Source organism: Ciconia boyciana, chromosome 3 (genome assembly GCF_034638445.1).
Source record: "Ciconia boyciana chromosome 3, ASM3463844v1, whole genome shotgun sequence".
In the NCBI taxonomy this organism is placed as follows: Eukaryota; Metazoa; Chordata; class Aves; order Ciconiiformes; family Ciconiidae; genus Ciconia; species Ciconia boyciana.
Window position 1 is genome coordinate 95,155,488 of NC_132936.1, and position 21,086 is coordinate 95,176,573.

The 21,086-nt window shown below is 41.9% G+C and overlaps 1 protein-coding gene across 1 annotated transcript in view; it reads left to right on the plus strand.

The window, feature by feature from the left end:
• Positions 1–21,086, plus strand: part of GLP1R (glucagon like peptide 1 receptor) — an 88,578-nt gene that overhangs the window by 847 nt on the left and 66,645 nt on the right. The gene's annotated exons all lie outside the window — the stretch shown is intronic.

A 21,086-nucleotide genomic window follows, 5' to 3' on the forward strand; every position in this document is an offset into this window, starting at 1 on the left:
CAGCCCTGCCCAGCTGTGGGGAGGAGGAGCGCGGAGCGTCAGGCTGGGGAGGAGCTGCTGGGGCGGGAGCGGGGCGGGAGCGGCAGCGGCAGCGCGCACAGGGTGCGAGGGTGGGAAAGCAGAGTGTAGTCTGTGGTGAAGAGCAACGAGAGGGGATGGGGAAGAGGGAGCGGGGGAGGGAAGGGGTGATGGGCAGAGAAGGCGACCTGCAGTTTGGTGGGGTTGGGGACAGAGAGAGACGAGAGACTGGTGAGAGGGTGGAGGTGACAGGAGGGCTGCTGCTGTAGGGAGAGCGAGGGCAGACTCGAAGCTGAGGTTGTGGGCTGCAGAGGTGAAGGGAGGGGCAGTGAAAGTGATGATGGAGCAGGTTTACTGTCTGTGCAGCTCCTTGCTCAAAGTTTTTGAGGTTACTGAGTTATACGGAACAGCACTAAGGTGCTCTGGTTAGTTCCCAACTAGGTCTAAGTCTGTAGGGTTGTCGTAGGTATTGGCTTCTAGGTTTTTTGGTGGTTTTGTTTTTCCTTGTCATGGACATCAGGCCCTTAAAGGAGCAACAGGCACAAGTTGCATCAGGGAAAATTCCAGTCAGGAAAATCTCGTGAAGATGTTCCAATACTGAAACAGGGGCTCAGAGAGAGGCTGGGGAGCCTCCATCCGTGGAGGCGTTCATTATTTGCAGGAGAAGGCACTGAGCAGCTTGAGCTTGTACCACTGAGCAAACTAATGATGGGGCTGCCAGAAGCAGAGAAGCAGTGAAGTACCTTTCCTAGCAAAGGGGTCTCCTTTAGCTGGACGCAGAACTGGGGGGAGGTGAGAAGAAAGAGGCTTCTCTGGTCTCAACACTATGATTGCCCTTTGACTTCAGTCTTGCAATAAAATTAGTACTTTTATAGCCTCTTCAGACACTAGAGGGTCTTATCTGACAACTTGTCTAGTGCAATGATTGTGCTGTATGCTGAGAAAATGTACAAATACTCTGCTCAATCCTAAGTATACAAAAGCATGGGACTTTTGCTGTTAGGAGTCTTTTCTCAGGTTTGGTTCAGAATAGTGTTAAAGGTAATATTTAAAGTAAACTGAAAATAGCACTGCTTAGGCAATAGTGGATAGTTAAATCTAGGTGGTTACAATCAGCTGTAAGGTCTTCTGCTTTAAATGGGCAAGACAGGTGTGAGAGGAAGGTGGAGTGATTTGATAGGGAGTTGGGGGAGGAAGTATTTTATTGGTGCTGTGACTACTGTTTTACTTTGACCTTCTCTCTCTCTCTCCTGCCCAACCCCTCAAACAAGTGAGAAAGGGGAGAGGGAGAAGAGAAAGCTGAGAAGGTACCTAGAAGGAAGAAAAAATTAAGTACAGAGTTTTTATTTGAGGTGGTGCTGCTTACTTGCCATCATCTTAAATGCAGGGTGACTGGAAATTGCTTAATAAGTGTCTAGATCTTCCTTCCTGCATTGGGGGTAGTAAAATGACCAAGAGCTGGGAGCACGTGGCTGCAGTGCAGAATCTTATTACTAATGACAGGCCTGTGTCCTTTCCCTGCTTGGCCTTGAGCAGCCATGTCCTGCTGCTGACAGAGCTGACGCACAGCTGGCTACACACACACTATGTAGTACTTGTGCTCAAAGGTTTGATAAGATAATCTTGAGGAAAGTAGTTTAAATGTCAGTGAAGAGCAGCCAGGAGCTGTGCCACAGTTCTTAACTGGGGGTTCTGTTCTTCAAACTACCCCAGTGCTTTTGTGCCACAGGCTAAAATGTGAATAATACAGGCTCCTGGGTGGAAGTACAAACAGTTGAATTCAGTGGAAAAGTTACAGATCTTTTGCTCTCCTCAGCTCTTATTTCTAAAGTGCTCTTGTAGAATAGAAAAGTACTTGCATCAATATCAACACTAATTAGAGCGTATGGGTATTTAGGTATGTGTATGTTATTGGTACTCTCAATTACTATTGTGTTATTCAGGCTTATTTAGATATAGTTGCTAGTCTGGTCTCTAAAGCACCAGTCAGCATGACTTCTCAGGTTGCAGGTGTTAGGGGTGCATATACTTACTGCTACTTGCTCAGCCTTCTGAAGCCTGCCATGGCTTATTCTAGTTCTGCAGCATCTGCTTCTTTAACCATGGGTATCTAGGGTCAGGTATTTGTCTCTGAGAGTGCTAGCTTTGAATCCTGATAAGCCATGATGAAAAGATGCAATGTGAGGGGGTGGTTTTGAATGCCTCATTAGTCTGCTGTACTCTGCCCTTGACAGCACAGAGGTCCCTGTGTGTTTGAATGTCCCAGCACGGGCTTGCGGGACCATGCCTCTTTTGCCTTCTTGTCTTCTGTTGCATGCCCTAACGCTGAGAGAACTGAACCTGTCCTGTAGATTTGTGTTCCTTAGAAGTCATTAGGGTAGGAAAATGGCTATAGAGCTTGGCTGAAAAACAAATAGAAAAGTGACCTGGAAACTAGTGACTCCATGCAGAAGCAAGGCTTGGATGGCATCTTGATAGTTGGGTCTTCACCTGGGCAAAACCTCCTCTGTACTTAGGTTGGCTGGAAGTTCTGCGTTATTCTTTTTCTTTCTCCATTTTCTGCTCCCAAAAGCTCGCATGGAGCTGGTTTTCTTGTTGCCTGCACTCTGGAAATCAAAATGTGCTAGACAAGTCTCAGGAGCACGTACTGGCAGTGGTGTAGAAAGCAGTGGAGAAAAGGATGAAGAGACCAGGTCTGACACTGTGCCACCTTGCTGTAATTATTATCAGCAGATACTTGGCTGGCTTCTAGGTAATGGGCTCCTTTCCCAGGAATATGGCCAGGTTCTTCAAAACTTAACATTTGTAGGCCACTTAAATTCATGACTATATTAATATGGTGTAAAACTTTAAATTGCTTAATAGTATAATTGTCTAAATTAATACAGATTAAATTGTCATCCCCAATGACTAACACCTTTATGTATTCATTCAGATAATAATGTGGTTTTTGTTGTTTGCTTTTTTAGAAACAACTCTAATTTTCTAGAAACCCTATAAAGCTAGTGATAGTGTGTGTGCTATAAAACCAGATGCCCTAACGCAGCAAATCTGATTATACATGGTAGAAAGAAGATAATTAATTACTTTTTATAATGGGGGGGGGGGGGGGGGAGAGGGGAAACATTTCAGGCTTAAGGAGCCTAGGATATCAGATCTCCAAGGGCCAAAGGAGAGGACTGTATTTCACACAGCAGAACAATGACTTGGCCCTTCGTATTGTTTTAAAGCTGTGATGTTAGTGAAACAGTTAGCAAAGTTAGTGAAACAGTTAGCAAATCTTTCTACCTCTCCCCATATTTCTAGTGCCATTACTGCACCCCCCCCCCACCACCAAACTAGGCAGCAGTCTGAAAGAGTTTGGACAAAAGTATTTGAGGTAAAGTGTTGGCAGATACAGCTGGGCATGGAAGGGCATATTTCATGGCTGTACCAGCAGCGAAGCATGTGTAGCTCTCTTCTGTGAGAAGAAAAACCTCATATTCTCACAGTGGTGGAGGTGGAGCTTTGCATAACTAAAACTCCTGCCCTCCAAAAGTTGTAGCTTTGTAGCTGCAATGAAGTTCAGTGAAACTGGGCCTGATATACAAAGCATAAACAGTTGTCTGCTGGCTGTCAAAGAGATTTTTAAAGGTCTTGTATCATATCCTGTTTCTGCTAGCCTGTCGAACTAAATTGAGCTTTAATTTGCTGCCTTGATTGATCGCCAGTTACTTGAGAGGACAAACCCGGAGGAGCTGTTATCTCTGAAATCACAGGGCCTTCGCTAGTTTATAACTTGGAGCAGTCCTTTGGGAAACTGTTTCCTTCTGCAATGCTGTAGTGAAATGGAAGCTACTATCTTTGCGTTTGGCTTATTTCATTAAAAGCTTTTGTATTTCTTTCTCTGTGGTAAACCAGTGTATGTACTGCCACCAAGGCTGTCTGCTCAAGTTTCCTTGACGCAGTGCATCAGTTCTATTCGTTTGTGTCTTAACAAAAGTAAGCTTACACAATAGCAGATATGTCTTTGCTATGGAAAAAAGTTCTCTGCTCAGTAGATACGAGAGCTTCTATTTAAGCTTACAATGTTCTTTTCTTGTGAGGCTGAATTAAATATCGTGCAGGAACTCCTTTAAATCAAATCTTCCTAACCTAGCTACCCAAGAAAAGACTGAGTTTAATGCTTGCATCCAATGCTTCCCATCAGAAGGGGGATAGGGTAAACAGTATCAAGGGATCTTGAGCTTGCTAAATGGAAGCTAGCCCCTTAAATGTCATAGTTTTATACAAAATGCAGCAAATTTGAACTTATGATAGGAGAATATACGTTTGCTGCTGGTGCCTGAATACTGTTCTTTGATGCCTCTTTTTGTTCGGTTTTGGAAACTGGTGTTTATAAATTGCAACCACACTGGCCCGTGATCCGCTGCATTCTAGCGATCCTTTGGTGTGAATGTGGAGGAGCTTATGATACGTGTGTCGATCTTCACAGGTAGGAGATGAATATCCAGGCAAAGTTGCAGCAGCATTTGTGGTTCGTAAGTGTAAGTGTGGAAAGTCTGCCTCTTCCACTGCTGAAGGAAAGTAGATGACTCCACTCTTACTGCCATGAATGTGGACCCATGCAAAGGGAAGCTCCCTGCAGTTTTATCGGGACTTCAGTAAGCCTTACAGTGTTCCTGGGATACAGTGTGGCAGATCTTTGTGGAGGAGAACATGAGTGGATTTCTACCAGTTATCTTCCCCTTAATCTTAATGGTCTTGTCTTCTTAAAGAAACAAGCAATAACCCCTGCCCTCTGACGTACGTGAAGGAATTGATACAGCTTGCTAAGTGCAGACGTGATAGCATAAGAATCTCTTTCCCAAATGCTTATGTGAAAACCTTGTGAGCAATCCCCCGCCCCAGGTTCAAGTATGGCTTCTTAATAGTCTCATAGATACTGCAGCTACGTATAGAATCAACACAGGCTTAATTTAATTGGATGAACAATTAAAAAATAGTAACCGGGTAGAGGAAATCGTAGCTTACGCTGTTGGAAAAGAATAGTTCCTTCAGCTGGTCATTTTACTGACTACATGTTATTGCTGTTTCACTATAATTGATTGTTAATGGATTGCTGTCTTAGTGCAGTCTGGTATTGACTGCTATTTTTCTTGCAATTTATTGCATTTCATTGTTAGTTCACCCCCTTGCCATCTTTTTCCTAAATTGTTTTATGCTGGCTTTCCCAATTACCGTATTTCTCTGTCTTGCGGTCTTCTGTCTGTGGTCTTCCGTTGAGCTCATCTGCGTTCTCCTATTCTGTTCTTGTCTTGTCCCACTTATGCACGTGCCCTGCCACTCTCCCAATGCTGCCTTTGATGCCTTCAGGACCATTTTTGAAACTTGCATTCTTGTCTTGATGTGTAGTTATAGCTGTTGTTTGCTGCTGCCCTTTTCCTTGCTCTGTTGCTACTCCTGTGCGCTCTCTGCTGCACTATGGGAGAAGTTCAGAAAAGCAAACCTGCTTTCTGATTGTTCCTTGGAAGTAGCTAAAGAATCAAGATCTGTTTGGAAGAACCTTCTGCAAATGTTAGAGGATGAACTCCTTGAGAACAGTTGAGAAGCTTGTGGCTCTTTTGGTGTCCTGCCTTCTTCACTACCTCCTGTTTCCTTAAAGGACAAGTGAGTATGAGTTAGCTTGTTGTCTAAATTTTGTTACACGTGGGATATATTGTCTGCTCACCCACTCATGCCTCTTACTATTCTTGCTCTCTCTAAGACTTGTGTTTCTGACTAGGACGTTTTGGTAACCCCTCTGACATCTGCAGTTCTGGTGCTGCTCAGCATGTCAGTCTGAAAACTGAGCTGTGCTAAAAAGCCTAGCATCAGGTAAACCAAAGCACTTCTGTGACAAGCCTAAGGGAAAAGCTGGAGGGAAAACAGTGCTCTTGTACGTATCCTTCTCTGCATGGGAAGAATGGTGGCCACCGAGACTTTTGCATTGAGTACATCTCTGGTGCTTGGCAGAACCTTATGGAACAGTCCTCCTATACCAGAGCATGTTTTTGTGGCAGCATGAGTAGTTTAGACTGACTTGCTCTTATGTGTGGACAAGCCAAATGCAGACAAGAAGCTCAGCTACCAGAAGAGCTGCCTCCTGAGTGCTCTGGCTCTGTTCATAATGGTATTTCTCTGGTGCTTTGAAAGGTCGTCCAGCTACTTGTGAGCATGTCTTATGTGTCGAAGCAAGCTGAGGAATAGCAGCTGAGGAAAAAACCCTTGTAAAATGAGTGTAATTGGACTGCATGACAATGTAGAGTGTGACTGGGGGGAATAATGGAGGGATGGCAAGTAGATGACTTCTCAACTGCAGCAAGTGAGACTCAGTCCTCTAAGAATCTCTTAGAGAACATAAATCAGAGGATTACCTTGTTACCTTGATGGGTGTCAAAACCTGCCTTCACCTTCAAAAAAACAAAACTAAAAAACCATGCTAATACAGAACTGAAGTTCCATAGCGTTGTAGAACATTCATTTTTTTTCTTTGAAGTTTGCTGTCACCGTTTAGGGCATTAGGAGGATAGTAGGTGAGAGGGTATGGTATGTCCCTGCAATTGCAGAGGTCTCATCACCAAATCTTTTATTTTTTCAAGATGTCATATTCAGCTTTTAATGGAGAGAAGAAAGGACAAAGGGTCTGTGCACAATTAGATGGGGAGAGTGTTTTTAAGTTAGTTGTTAGATTTGAGGCCACGTATGCACAAAGTGTATGAGAAAGTATTTGATGTGCATGTTAGCAGGAGCCTTGGTGGATGTGGCTAAAGATTGTATTCTATGCTGCGGTTCATCTCTAAAGCCCCATCTTTGGGGAGGGGTTGGAGACATTAGACTAGCTTTCTCTTGACTTTTGTCTTGCATCCTTCTGTGATATTAGTGTCTCTCTTAGCTTTTTGTCGAGTGGAGGATAAACCCTAGGCACAGCGTGCCATGTGTGCTGTCAGCAACCCAGCAGATTTTTTTGCTCCCTCCTGTAAAGGAGACTAACTCGGAACTATTGCAGGTAAAGTAATGGCAGAAGCCTTGCTCCCTTTGGAGGGTGTTTCTGGTCTAGTTTTCTGCTTCTGCCCATGCCTGGTAGAAATTCTGAAGTATGGGGTTAATGTAACTACTAAACTGTGGTGTGAAAAAGTAGTAATTATTGCCTTTCAAACCTTCTGGGAGAGACTGACATGCTGATATCCACGGGCTTCTATCATAAGATTCATTTCCTGACATGCACAGACTCCTGGCAATGCAGTAGCCTCTTCATAAATTTTCTTCAAGATGGAAATTGATGGCTTTGTTTGCTCCTCTGACAGGCGTAAGTGCTGTACAGAAGCTGCTGAAGAGTTGCTGTAAGACATTTTGACATACAGAAAGGGTTGGGTGTACAGAAGCATTGACAAGCATCAGGTGTCCTCCTTTATGATGGATTGAATGGGGGAAACCAGGAAACTTTTCAAAAGACTTGGTTTATAAGTTACAGAATGCTTTATTCAAGTTACTACTTTATGAAATGAACTAATTTACTCATCCCAATTTGATCTTTGTCGTTGTTCAGACTCAGAGTGAGCCCCTTGAGAGCTGGAATAGGGTGGCAGGGCAAGGTACCTGTCTGCTTTGGGAAGTCCAGAAGCCTGTTGTCTTTATGGCTGGCTGTGACTTGTCTACAGACTGGTCATTGTGCTGAGGAGTTTTGTGCACAGCAATCCAAATTATGTGCCTTTGGGACAGGGTGAGAATCTAGGCATCAGCACTTGAATTTTTCACTCTATTTCAGTGGGTGAAATTGAGTAGGAGGTGCGAAGTTTGAAGGGAACACCAACATTTAGGGAAGGTAACAGCCTGCCTCATATGCCCTAATACCACTAGAGGTGCTACTGCTGTTGTGGAAAGAGCCAAACCTTAGAAAAAACCCTATACTTCCACATAAGTCACCTTTAGAAGTGTTGCAGCTATTGGTACAGCTGTGCATCGGTTACAAATAAGAGATACAGCCCTGTATCACTGGATCAATGTTATTCAGTTAGGTCAATCCCCATCTTCCTCCTTCAGTCCATTCCTCCCAAATAAAAATGTTCTGCTGTACAAAGCTAGCTATACAGAACGAATGAAGCTTTTAGTTTTTATCCCTTGAGATGGGAAAATTAAAGGTATAGTATTTGATCTGAATTATTTGAAATAGCTATTGGTCTTTGCTTTTGTCAGATGCTGTGGTGTCCTCTAATCTATTGCCCATTTCACTACCATTTCTTAATGAGGAAAAATTCATCAAGTACCATTTGAAATGCATCACTCTAAGAATAACAAAAAAATCACATTCCTTTTAAACTCGGTGACACTGCAAGCAGAGTACACTGGAAAAAAACAAAAAGGAAAAAAGACAGGAAGCTAGTATAGGCTGTTTACAGTGACACTGCATAGTTATAAATTGCACATCAAATAAATTGAGATGTATTTGTAGTGGACTTCTTTCAAAAAGACACAAATCCTTAATATGTATGACTTCTCTAAATGAAATATGCACACAGAGGTGGTATGGAACACCTTCAGGTATAAAGGTGGTCAGAAACACCCTGTTCAGACAGTATTTCAGAAAACGAAGTTGCAACACATTTAGTGTTGTGATAGATACATTTTAAGCCTAGATCTCGGCACTCCTGTTTGTTAGTTGAATTTAGCTAAAAGTTGTCACAGGAAGCTTTTCAAAAAAAGCTGCATCCAGTCTCATTCAGCTTAGCTCCCTCTGGACTTCCAAGGGGCAGCTATTGTTAGTTAAAGGATAAAGTTGCATTAGAAGATACCTGTAGAATAATTCAGTATGCTTTGAATTTGTTCATTGCTCTTTGGGGATTAAGACACCTCATGGTAATGAATGAGGCTATTAAAGCTTTCTAGAATAAAACTGTTTCTATTAGTAATGAGATGTAAGGATAAAATAATGTTAGCTTTATAGTTTGAACTCTTAGCTTAATGGCCTTGCAATAGTGGAGGTAGTTGTAAGTCGCAGGAAACAAAGCAGGAGTTTGAAACTGCATTTCTTGATTTCTTACTTGTTTTGATGTCTAAGCTACATTGGTGTCTCAGGGCTTGTCGTGGTTTAGCCCCAGCCGGGAACTAAGCACCATGCAGCTGCTTGCTCACTCCCCCTTGGTGGGATGGGGGAGAGAATCGGAAGAGCAAAAGTAAGAAAACTCAAGGGGTGAGATAAAGACAGTTTAATAGGTAAAGCAAAAGCCGTGCACGCAAGCAAAGCAAGGAATTCATTCACTCCTTCCCATGGGCAGGCAGGTGTTCAGCCATCCCCAGGAAAGCAGGGCTCCATCACGCATAACAGTTACTTGGGAAGACAAACGCCATCACTCTGAATGTCCCCCCTTCCTTCCTCTTCCGCAGCTTTATATGCTGAGCATGACGCCATGTGGTATGGAATAGCCCTTTGGTCAGTTTGGATCAACTCTCCTGGCTGTGCCCCCTCCCAGCTTCTTGTGCACCTGGCAGAGCATGGGAAGCTGAAAAGTCCTTGACTAGTGCAGCAACAACTAAAACATGTCTGTATTATCAACACTGTTTTCAGCACAAATCCAAAACATAGCCCCATACCAGCCACTATAAAGAAAATTAACTCTATCTCAGCTGAAACCAGGACAGGGCTGGAATCACAGAATGGCTGAGGTTGTAAGGAGCCTCTGGAGGTCATCTGGTCCAACCTTCCTGCTCAAGCAGGGCCACCTAGAGCTGGCCCTGTGATGGAAAAAAATATTTATTTATTTACTTGTGTTATAAGATAGCATTCATGCTGATGGGTCATGGAGCAGCCAAAGAGCTCTGTATTTCCTAACCTGTTTTCCTACTTCCTTGCTGCTTAAGGTAAATGAGTGTTGGGACATCCTCTAATGATTCAAGGAAGCTTGCATCTTGCTCCTCAGTCCTACCTTCTCTCACACTCCGCCACCCTTCATCCTTCTTAATTAACTAGGAACTGAGTTTACATGTGATATTTCACCATTCAAAACTTTTTTCAAGATGCAAAGGTCTAATAAATATTCCTGCAGTAGACTTATTATTACCTGATTGGACTCAAATAGACCTTTACGTGATTGCACCAGCGATGAAACAACATATGAGTAGGGAAATGGGCAAATGATTACATGGATTAATCTCTTCCCCTACATAGTCATTCTAGAGGAAGACGTTACAGTTGTAGACTGTTAGTTTTCTGTAAAAGAAGCCTTGAGTTAATGCAGCTTTCACTACTTCTGCTCGGTTTTGGCAAAAGGGTGTCACAGGCTTTCCAAATGTGAACAGCAGTCTCTTGTTTGGACCTTTATGGTGATCTTCCAGGATGCTATTTCTTTTCCCAGAAGGAAGATAATACAGAGGGGTGTTTTAGTGGTGTTTTTTGTTGTTGTTTTGTTTGTGTGTGTTTGTTGGGTTTTTTTTGTGTGTGGGGGTGTATTGTGGGGAAACTCTTTCAAAACCTGTTCAGGATAAGATGTTTCTCGTTTTCAACAGAAAACTGAAATTTCTGTGTGGGGATGGGTGGGAAGTACATGTTTTCAGCTACAAAAAGTAGTTGGGGCCCTCTTTGGGGACAAGGCTCTGACTTCTGTACATGGGAAAGGAAAGAGGAGATGATGGATAACAAACTGTCCACGCTGTTGTTGTAGTCATGGTTAGTCTGAGCAATCGAGGGACGTGTGCCATCCAAGACAGTGGTTGTTGGTGCAAGGAGTCTGGCCAAACTGAAACTTGTGGCTCATTTGCAAGCTGTTGCTCTTTGTTAGAGTTTTCTTTTTATCTTATGTAGTGCCTGCACTTGCAGGTAAAGCCTTTCTTCTAGGAATAGGGATTGGAATAGTCAGGTGACAAAAGAAACAGAGGTGGCTCAAGATTTATGTTAAATGTGTCTCTGTGGCCCCTATGCAAGTCTGGTAGAACCTCTTGTGGCTGATAGATGACAAGAAGTGTCCAGGTTTGGGCTTGGGGGTGTGTTTGCCTTTTTTTTTCCTTGACTGTCTTGCACAGAAAGATTTAAAGCTGCAAACTTTTAATATCTTACTCTCTTCATTTTAGGGAGATTGAGTTAGGTGATTAACATTCCTGTGGGCATATGTTTTAATTATTGAATAAGGAAATGGGTTACAGTGTCTTGCATTTTGCATAGAAAGTAGGAGCGGTTGTCACTTTAAAATAACCTATTAAAATAACAAGGTAGGATGACCACATGTGCATGTTGCTATAATCCATGCAGTAAGATGACACCTTCCAAATATCTGTTTTGGAGAGTGGTAGTGATGAGCTTTCTTCTGTGTGCACTTAATTTGCCAAGTCTGTGTGCTTGCATACTAATATGTAGGTGCCTTGGAAATATCTGTACTAGCTACAGGAAGTAGCAGAGTACGAATCCCTTTTTATATTGAGTCAGGGTTGAAGGGCTTTGTTTTTCTGAAAATGTTCTTGGTTCCTGTATAATTGATTGTGGGGGGAGGAGGGGTTACAGCTGCACAGTAGACATCTTAATCAATGAGACTATTTGTACTGTTAAACAGTATACTCTATAGAGCCAGGCACTTAAACTAAGCTGTCAGTCAGTGCTACACATACTACTTAGGGAGCTTAAAGGCTCTAATATTGAGAGAACAAAGCTAACGTAAACATCCTTTATAGTTCATGAGGTTAACTTTCTACTTGCTCAAGCTTTCAATAATTAGTTTCCTTCATGTCTGTCCCTGGTATTGCCCCTTGCTTGTAGAGTTCTCCTCGGGTTCAGCAACTTGGTTCACAGCCTGGCTTTAATCTTTGCTGTGTGCTGTCCCCTGTTGTCTTTGAAAATACCCTATAGTTTTTGTTCAACAGAAAGACTTACAGTTCTCTTTAATCTTGGCTTTGCCATTCTATCTGAGCTGCTTGGCATAATGCTTAAAGCTTTAAAGAAAACTCATACATTCAAGTAATTCATGAATATGTCTGTACTTCAGGGAAGGGGAGGGGGAGAGAGCCTGTGTACTGGCTGATCAAGAGAAACTAAATTTCCCGTTGGTGTGCTAGAAAGAACTTGCATAAAAATCCTGAATTCCAAATACTTGTCCCCAAATTACATCTGAGATTATGATCTTTATGTTGATGCTACTTTATGGCCTCTGAAGTTTTTTTTGTTTGTTTTTAATTTATAGCTGTTCTTATTCTTCCCTCTTTCCCCTATTTTTGTCATGCTGGAAATATTTGGAGCAAAATCAAGCTCTGGAAACAAACAGATTTATTACACTGTTCAAAGTGTCTGTATCCTGCTCAATGGACAGCTGGGATCAGCACAGAAGAAAAGTGTTTCTTGAAAGGCAGCATGGGCAGCAGACTATGTCACTGGGAAATAAGATAATTTCACAGCAAATTTGTAGCAAGCTTGGAACACTGTCAAGTATGGCATGACAGGCAGCCGACATGGAAATATTAACTTCCAATACCATTGTGAGCTAACTCCTTTGTGCTTATTTTGCAATGTTTGTCTTTTATTTAGTTTTATGATCCACACTGGAAAATAAACTATTTGAACAGTTGGGAATGGAAAGTGTCAGCCTACTTTCGTCTTGACTAAATCGCTTTCTCTTTAGCCGCCTTTTCCCTCTCATCTGTCTCTTCCTCCACCCTGGCGCCTTCTGAAGTTTTTGACCATTTCTGGTCCAAGTAATCTGACAAGAGAAATGTTCTGCGGGTTAGTGTCCTTTCCATTAAAAGTTTTGGTAGAAACAAAGCAGACGAGCTGGCCAGTGTGCTGTGTGTTTGTCCCGCTGCCCAAGCTGCTTATCTAATGGGCTCCTCCAGGGAGCCTGTCCCAGCTCTGGCCAGAGCTGTTGTTCTGTCCTCCATATAGTGAGTTACTGCCTTTTTCGGTTGTGTTCTTTCCTTGAATTCCAGAAAATGGACACTTCTGAACAATTCCAGTTAAGACTGAGGTTTTGGGGATTTTTTTTTCTTCCCTCTGAAACACTTGTTTATATAGTGATCAGCCTAGTGAAATCCTGTACTCAACTGGAGCCTTGCTAAGTTGTAGTGATGAGCATTGGTGTTTCTTTTGGTTTTGAAAAGCTAATTAAAATGGCCTTTTTCTTTTTTCTTTTTTAAACATTATATAGCTAAATGAGTCTTCATATTGGAGATAGGAAGTGCAAAGGATGAAACTTCAATTGTTTCATTACTTGCTTATTTTAATAATTGGAAACTGTTGTGTAAAGGATGTTGAGAGAGGTTTGCGTGCACAAAGACTTATTCACAGGATCTGAATAAATCTTGGTTGCCATAAAGGAGGAGTATGCACCTTACAGTGACCTGAACAGAAGCTGTACTTGCAGGTTATTGGAGCACAAGGTTTTTCATGTATCTGCCATTTCTAGCCTGATTTTGGCTGTGAGCTTTAAGAATATAATCAAAGCTGACCTTTCTTTCCTTTCCATTCCACTTAGTACTTTTAATTCTACATGGGTAATAACAATGTTTGGCTCACTAGGTAAAATCTTAAGTGCAGCATATTCTATGGTGTCTATGTACCACCTGTCAATCTTAAAGGTCTATCTGATCTACTGACTAGTCCTTCATAGAGTTTAAAATTTGTGATTTCATTACTCAGTGATGAATAACTTGATTTATTTTGTGGGGGTTTTTTTAAAGGAATATTGGTGATTGCTTTCAGCCTGTTGAGAGCTAGGTGTGACAGAGTAATAAGACATGAAGAGAGAAGCTGTGGTAGTGAATTTCTTTTAAAAGGTGCTCATTTAATAAAAGCACAAGAGCATCTCAGACAGCTTTGGAGATATTAAGTTGAGATTTGCTGCATTTCCATAACTTACAAAGTAAAAATGAATTAAGTATTATATGTGGGTGTATGTGTAAGAAAGAAGGATAAGACAGCTGAGAAATTTGAGCAGAATCCAATAATTACAGTTAGAAAGTGAATGGAGACTATTAATGCTTCCATGCTGTGAATCCGCTGTAGGTCCTGTGCTTTGAGTCATGTCTTCCTAGACTCCACATACACTCAGTAAGAGGGAGAGGAAGAAGACAGCAAGAAAGGAAAAAGACAAGGGATGTGTAATGCTGTATTCTCTGGGTGCTTTGGAAGGGTGTAAGAGGGGGGTGTGTGTGTGGCTGGTGTGATGTTTGAGCAGAACTTCCGCATACAATGGCTAATTTACCTATTTTAAACTTAAACGTTTCAGTGAACTTTCTGTCCTCAAAATCTATGCTGCTAAAGCAAAAAGATACCTGAGGTGGAAGAGTGACTGTTGTCTGTAGTATATCAGCATGCTACTCTGCTAGCTGTGAGGAACAGACTTATTTTTTGGGCAACGCAGTCAGGCATGAAAGCTTTTACCAATCTCTGGAAGCAGATGTGATCTACAGCCCTGATACTGCAGCACTTCCATCTACAGATTTTGACTTCTTTACCCAATCCATTCCTTCTTCTAATTGGAAAAGTAGAAAGAAATGTAAGCTATCATCTGCAGCTGCAAAGCTGAAAGTAAAAATGATGTGAAAGGAGAAAATTATATAAAAGCACAAATACTTTGAGGTGTTCAAGATGTTGATAGTGTCACCAGTACCTCCAGCTGTGTAGTAGTCTTCTGTAACAACTTAAACCATTCTTGTAAGAAATGGAAGTGGTGGCTAAAATAACTCCAGCAGTGATGTATAACAAAAAGGTAAGGAAGCTGATGGTGACAAGTACAAACCAACAGTTTAAAAAACGCTAATGAAGGTTAAAGTATCTGAAAAGTCTGTGGCAGCTGGGGCTAAAGGACAGCTGGCTTTTTGTCAGATACCAACTCAGTCTTAACAGCAGTAGGGTGGAGGAGTCTGGCCTCTCCTCCACAGGACTCTGGCGCAGAGTCTTAGCACGGTACCATATGGTAGCAATACTATGAAAAATTCAATTTGTGTTTGCTTTCACTAGTAACTATTAGCTGTTTAATCTGATACTCATCCAACAGTGTTGTGAAAAGGCTGAAAAATGATCTAATGTCACAAATACTAACCAACTTGTTATCTAGGGAAAATTGAATTGGGTGTATTTTAATTATATCAGTCCCATTTTATTAATTAAAACCGTTGTGACATACTTAATGTTTTGCAAGGTAATTCCTTTTAAGGAAACTTATTTGCATGGTGAATTCAACTCTGACCAGAAATAAGTGTGGAATTCAATACTGAGGGTAATCAACCACAGTAGCAGCTTGCCTAAGGGTACAGTGGATTCTCTGACACTTGGAGTCTTCAAGTCAGGATAAGATGTGTGTCTGACTGGTATTTTCTGGTTAAGCTAGCATGTGTGAGATGGATGTGGAGGTTAGTGTGGGGCTCTAGGAGGTGCTATGCAGGAAATTGGTGAGATTATCATCATGGGTCCTTCTGGCTTCAAGGTCCCCATGGTTGCCATCTACCATTCCTAGTGGCAAAAGGTGAAAAATCATGAGTTGTCTAGTAACACGTGTAGCTGAAGAGACCTTAAGGGCTATTTCTCCAATAGCTGAAGTCCTCAAGTCTTTGCTGCTTCGTGAGTAATAAACACTTGAATCCTAGTTTAACATTTTTATACAGGGAGTGGGCTTCATTTTAGGCTCCTCTTAGAACTAAGGTGGTGGATGATTAAGATTATTCTTATGCCTCACTGTGAGCTGTGCTGCTTTTGTCTCTGCTTCACAGCAACTCTTACCCTGTTAAACATTTTGCCTGTTTAATTTTACCCTGGAGAGTTCGCCTGTCTGGCTCACAGTGTGATGGCATGAGTGCTTAGAGTGGCATAAGGAGAAGAGGGGAGCGAGGTGTGGGGGAGGAAATCACAACGTTTCTCTGGGGACAGAGAAACTACTTCTTTCAACAGCAGCGCTCGTTTATGCTGCTTTAAATGCTGATAGTTATGCTGCAAGATGACTCTATGCTCCAGCAGAACACCTTAAGGATGAACTGAGATGTAAAACATAAAAATCCTTTGCAGAGCAAGTTAGTTCAGAGAGCAAACTTTTCTCAGAAAAGACATGTCAAAGCCACTGCTATTTAAGTTCCCAAGATTTTTCTCTAGCCTCTTCTCTGTGAATCTATTCTGTTCCTACAAGTGCTGTTTGATTTGAGGTTAATGTCAGATGGGAAATATGTGGCTGTGAAACTACTAACATGGAACTAATGGAATGATTTTAATTCCTTTAAGTGACCTATCCATTTTCAGCTTTATTACTGCACGGTCACTGCTTCCCTTAGTGCTTTGAAAATTGGAGCTGAGGGAGGGGAAGCTTTGTGCACAACTTAAAATACTCATTTTGACAAAGGTTAGAGACTTGACTGGAGGGGCAGCTCTTTCTTCTGTGTTTCCATTTGTCCAGGCCGGACAGCTTTCTTGAAGCTCTCTGCATGTTTTTCTTCATTTGGCTTATGTAGTTATTTCACCCTGCTCTTGGGCTTTGTCCTCTCTCTTGCTTTCTGAAAACCAGCGTGCTTGCTGCCTGAACAGCAGTCTTCCTCTGTTGCTTACTTTCCCCTTTCTTTTGAAGGTCTCCCCGAAGAAGGGTGGGAAGAAATGTAAGTCCACTCAGCTTTAACATCAACACAATTGCAGTTCACTTCTGTAGCTTAAGCTACAAACCTCTTCAGCTCCATATACCTCTCTGAGAGTATGGAAAAGCAAGAAGGGTCTGAGGGGGAGGCAGGCTGATTTCTGTGGGGAGTTATGACTGTCTTTGAAACTGGCTGTTGCCACAGCAGACCTGCAGGGCTGAAGGCTGTGATATCTGCCAGAAGCAAAGAAATAAGACTTGGTCCTGGGGCTGGTAAGGATTCTGAATGAAGAAAATCCACCCATTTCCCACATTTTGGGAAAATGATGTGAGACTCCAGCTGACAAAGATCAAAGCCTGCTAGAAGTGGCCTGAAGGTGGGGTAGGGATAAACTTCTGAAAAACTAGAGGTTATATCTTGCATCTGAGTTCCTCTCTTGTGCTACTGTTGGGAGGCAGAAGCATGGTAGCATGTGTGCCTTCTGCATGCAAGGTAACTAATGTAAGGTACTTCATGCCTTGCAGAAGTAATGCATAGACCCTTTGCTACTGGTTCAACTTGTGCAGTGAGTGCCAGGATCTGGGCAGAAGAGGGACTAAGTATTAGTATCTGAATATTATGTATGCAAGGCTAATGCAACAGAGGTAAGAATGTAGAGGAATAGGGAGAACAGTGAGCTGGTGTATGCATGATACTGAAATGGATGGCAGACTGCTTACTCATTTTATTTCTTACCTGATCAAAATACTCGGAGAGGGAATCAGGAAAATTGCTGGTTTGTTTGTTTGAGAGACTCGTGGTGTGGAATATTTCATGAACTGGCCCAATATTGACTACTGAAGTAATGTTTGAGGATTGTTTTTTATTAAAATTCTTAGACTACAAAATCCTCTAAGCTCAAGGAAAGGGTGTACTGAAGCAAGATTAAGCATACAGAAGGATTTTTAATTTTATTAACTTGTGTCATCTATACTTGTAGCTATCATGGTACTAACTTCAGAGAACCAATGTTATTGTCATCTCCTTGGGGAGTCTATTTGTGTCTTGGTCACCTGTTCGCTTGCTGTACCACTTGGCATCTCTCATAATATTTTCATTCTGCTGTGCTTCCAAAATGAAGAAACTACGGTCGTCTTTTTGAAAGAGGTATTGTGGTAGACTAATTCAGATTTGAGGAAAAGCCTCATCTGATTCCCATGATAATAGTGTGGCTCATAAGTTGCTTTGCAGTCCGAGAGTAAGGAAAGTCTGTGATTCAACTTGACTTGCCTGTATTTCTGTAGTCTGCTTCCCTGGTTGAGAGAGATGGTAGGAAAACTGAGAAGTAAACCTATTGTGGATAAATTTGACAGGTACTTTTACTTGTGTAAAGGGGGAGGAGGGGAGGGTGTTATTGATCCTTCCAAATCATTTGAGTCAAAGGTGGTAACATAACATTGTTACGATTAAGTACTGAACAGCTATGAATTGTTTGGAATTCCTCGATTTCAAAGTCTTCAGCCTGCTTAGTCCTATGGAAAGCTTTAAAAGCATCAGTCCTGTATTAAAGATACTGGGGAAAAAAAAGGAGAAAAAGCTAATATCAATTAAAGTAATAATGAAAGCTTCGTTATTACTGATTGTAATGGCTTTCATTCCTGTGTCCTGCAACTAGATGAATTATGTCTGATCGTAATTTTAATGTTGTAGAAGATGGTGATGACTGTCCTCAGAGAATGAAAAAAGCAGAAAATTTAGGTTTCAGGTTCGAGCTGTTTTATTTTTGCCTTCAAGGAAGCTGAATCAGCCTCTGCCAATAAAAGCAAATGTAAAACTGTGCAGAAGTGAAAGCAAACATTGTAGCACACTCATATCTGCTGTCGACTCTTGCTGGTAACATAACTTCTGGAGAAAGATGACTGTACAGCCTTAGCTACCAAGACCTCACAAATATAGCAGGCTGTCGTCAAGTTAGGATGATGCTTTAAATTGCCTCTCTGCTTAGAGGCTTTCAGGAGCATAGCCAAAAAAAAAAAAAAGCAGCCCTGTGTAGGGAAGCTAAACTCTTCTAAGTTCTGTTTTAAAAGAAGGTAGAAGGAAAAGGACATGGGAGGTGGGACGATGGCAGGAATACAAGTTCCATGTTTGGGTGGTCTTTGGAAGTGGTAACATCTGGCTCCCTTTGCTTGGAAACACAGCTCTGAGGATGCTGCTGCAATAGAGTGTGGTGCCAGATTTTTTTCTTCTAGCTTGTGCCCCCTCTTGATTTTGATGTCCAAGGACTGCAAGATCTTCCCCTCAAACTTTGGATAAAATAACATGATCATCCAATGTGAGCTTAACTTCATGCATGTTGATTTGTCCTTGTTTGTCTTTTTGCCTTCTGTGTTTCATGTGATCAGAGTGCAGTCCCTGGGTAGCATCTCAGTACACCTTTTTTATTTGTTTTATTACTCGTTTTTTGTTCATTTTAATGCTTCTCCATGTTGGGCTGAGTTAAGACTCTAGCCTTTATGCGACATTGCTCCTGTCTTGTTTTTGACAAATCAAGACCTTGGAATATAACACTTGGCAGCCGTGTGGGTTGAATGCTGAAAAAGTATAAGATCATATGCAGGCTGTAAAACTCCACACTGCATCCAACCAAATAAATGTGAACTCTACTGTATATGCTGCAATACTGCAAAGATATTGTTGTAGAGGTTCTGTCCTGTCTAGATGGGATAAACTCATGTCATTATGTTATGCAAAGGTATTTCTCTGCATTGTCTTTTATTTAATACTTGGAAGGAAAACAGATGACGTCTGGAAAACGAGCTTCACTGGCAGAACTTCTGTTGTATGCTCTGTTCTCAAATGTGTCATAACCATTGACGAAAACACTAGCAATTTGCAAAGGCGCTACATATAACTGCCTTGGCAGGGGGATGGGTAGGCGGGAAAGAGCAATATGGCAGATAATGGGGCAGTGGACCTTGAGCCACTGTGACAATGAGCTGCTGAGGGAGTTCATTTGCATTTGTTAAAACCAAAATAAACTACTGCTCTCAACTAGGACTGCAAAAGCCATACAGATTTGATTGCATTCTTCTCTAGTAATCTCTGTGCAATGGTAGATGCAGAATGCATGAAATTATATACTGGAGTTTTTGGTTTTGCATGTGGTGGTGTTTGTTTTTCTATCAAATCCTCTTTTTTTTTTTAACTGGAGAAATAAGTTTGTTTAAAAATAAAAAAAACCTGTAAATGGAAATGCTTTCAGTGAGAGAAAGGTCTGTGAAGGTTAATATGTCTGATTTAGGTGGGGTTTTTTCTTGTTATTGAGTTTATTGGAGGGATTGCAGTGATGGGATGACAAACTGGTGACTGCGTTTATGTTGCTATAGGATTTGTGATCCTGGGAAAAATAGCTAACTCTCTACACCTTGCCTTCTGACCCAGCACCATGGCTCTTTAAGAAGACTGAATGTTAAATAGTCATTTGAAAAGCTGGGGGGAGCTTAACTTCTTGGGACACTTCGGTGTGAAAGGTGAAAAGATTTAGTTTTTCTTGCGTAGTGAAAATACAGGTAATTTACAATGAAGTGATGTTCTCTCAGTCCCTGGGGTTGTGATGAAGATTACTTTGGGGTTGGTTGTTTATTTTTATATTTTATTTTTGTGCTTGGAAACTCAAATGTTGTAATTCCCTGGCTCTGTGGGACTGCAGGCTCTGTTTGTCTCTGCTCAGCCAGCTCTGGGACTGGACCATTGCTGGCTGTTATAGAGAAACCAGTCGGTTATAAGCTTAAGAAACAGATCCTTTTAAATGCACTTGGTTCGGTATGTCATAAAGAACCAGCTTAACTAATTGCATTTTAAACCACAGCAAGAGAAGCCAGAAGTTCAGCTTTCATGGATGTTCTTTGCTTTGTTTTGCTTCAGCAGCTCAGAGACCTTCAGGATGCATCAGTTGCCCAAATGTAGGCATCTAGTGCTGCTACAGTATTCAAGACCCTGTATGGGACTAGCAGATAGGATGGAAGGTGCAGGGGAAACCTGCACTTCTCTGCAGCTGTGGCAGAAGACAAAGCAAGGCACTTCTGCATGCTGAGAGGAACAGTAGGTGCCTGTGATCAGGCATCTGAATTCCTAAATCTCCTCTGCTTCTTCAGCCCTATATGTCCCTCGCTGTCCCTGTACCCCATTGTGATAGTACGATAGCGTTGTCCCTTGGGTCTGTATTGGGACTGGTAATGTTAAATATCTTTATTAATTACAAGACAGTGGGATTGAGTGCACCCTCGGCAAGTTTGCAGGTGACACCAAGCTGAGTGGTGTAGTTGATTTGCTTGAGGGAAAGGATGCCATCCAGAGGGACCTTGACAGGCTTGAGAAGTGGGCCCATGTGAACTTCATGAAGTTCAAGGCCAAGTGCAAGGTCCTGCACCTGAATCGGGGCAATCATCAGTATCAGTACAGACTGGGTGATGAATGGATTGAGAGCAGCCCTGCAGAAGAAGGACTTGGGGATACTGGTGGATGAAAAATTGGACACGAGC